This window comes from Silene latifolia, chromosome 9 (genome assembly GCF_048544455.1).
Source record: "Silene latifolia isolate original U9 population chromosome 9, ASM4854445v1, whole genome shotgun sequence".
Lineage (NCBI taxonomy): Eukaryota > Viridiplantae > Streptophyta > Magnoliopsida > Caryophyllales > Caryophyllaceae > Silene > Silene latifolia.
In genome coordinates, this window is record NC_133534.1 from 47,102,957 (window position 1) to 47,104,599 (window position 1,643).

At 41.4% G+C, this 1,643-nt stretch overlaps 1 non-coding gene across 1 annotated transcript; it reads left to right on the forward strand.

The window, feature by feature from the left end:
* Positions 1-1,101: 1,101 nt before the first annotated feature.
* On the forward strand, positions 1,102-1,208 carry LOC141602917 (small nucleolar RNA R71). The gene has a single exon (XR_012524821.1). It is a non-coding gene; the product is annotated as a small nucleolar RNA R71 (small nucleolar RNA).
* Positions 1,209-1,643: the final 435 nt, after the last annotated feature.

Below are 1,643 nucleotides of genomic sequence, written 5' to 3' on the forward strand. Positions count from 1 at the left end.
TTCACAATTTCCATGAACTTTCCAAGTTGATCATCAAATTTGGGCTTGGCTTGACGACTTGGAAAAGGAAGTTTAATCACAATGGGTTCCTTCTCTTTGGCCTTGTCTTCATTTTTCTTTGAACTTTCTTCTTTTGATGATTCTCCATCTTTGGAGTTTTGCACAATTTATTCCTTTTCACTAGCTTCCACAACTTCATCCTCAACTTGCTTCTTCGGTGCTTCATACCTTGTACCACTTCTCAAGTGAATGGCACTAACCGTTTCATGTCTAGGGGGATTACTTTGAGGTGGTAATTGCCCCTTTTGTCTTTGTGAGCTCAAAGATGCTAGTTGAGTCAACTGTGTTTCCAACATCTTGGTGTGAGCTAGAATGTTGTTGATGGTGGTTTCCTTTGCTTGGCTATCTTTTTGCATTTGGGTGAAAAATTCTTGTTGATTCTTTTGCATTTGGAGGACCGCTTTTTGGACATCAAAACCTTGGTGATTGTATGGATTTTGATTTTGGTAACCTTGGTTTTGATTGTAAAAGGGTCTTTGATTTTGGTTTCTCATGGGTGGTGGAGTGTATGTTGTTTGAGGGTTTTGAACATTTTGGCTTTTGTATGAGAGATTTGGATGGAACTTGGTGTTTTCATTGTAAAAATTTGAATAAGGGGTACCACTTTTATATGCTTGGAAAGCATTCACTTGTTCGGTTGTTCCCCTACACTCACTTGGGTGATGACCCAAAGTTCCACAATTCTCACATATCCCACTTGGGATTGATGAGGATGCCGTCATGGCATTGACATGATGCTTCGATGATTTTGAGTTTTCCTCAAGTCTAGCCATAGCTTGTTCAAACTTCAAGTTGATTGTATCGATATGGGAGCTTAGTTGGGCACCTAATTGAGTAACGGCGTCCACTTCATACTTTCCTCCTCTAGTAGCCTTGCGAGGCCTACTATATTGCGAATTGTGGATTGCCATCTCTTCAATTTTGCTCCAAGTTTGGTTGTCATCAACCTCGGTGAACATCCCATTCGATCCCATATTAAGGATATTTCTTGAGTCTTCATAAAGACCGTTCCACAATTGTTGCACCAAAAACCATTTGCTAAGTCCATGGTGAGGACATGAGCGACAAATTCCCTTGAACCGCTCCCAAGCTTCATACAAAGACTCTTCATCCCTTTGCTTAAAACCCGTAATTTGAGCTCTTAGCATGTTGGTCTTTTCTGGTGGGTAGAATTTTTTGTAGAAAGCTAGAGCCAACTTCTTCCAAGAATCTATTCCAAGGGTGGCCTTATCAAGGCCCTTCAACCATTGCTTTGCGGTGCCGATTAAGGAAAAAAGAAATAAGACCCATCTAATTTGGTCTTGAGTCATGCCCGTTTGAGAGATAGCATCACAATAATCGCAAAAGGTTTCCATATGAGAATGAGGATCCTCACTAGGCATCCCCCCAAATTGGCTCCTCTCAACTAGTTGGATGAAGGCGGACTTGGCAATAAAATTTCCGGTGAGATGTTGCGGTGTAGGAGTACCATTTGGTAGATTCTCCTCGGTGGGTACGGAGTGTGACGAGAATTTTGGCATTGTAGGTGGATTTTGTGGGGTATTGTGTAATGGGTTTTCTTCTCCTTCTATTGCGAAAGGATT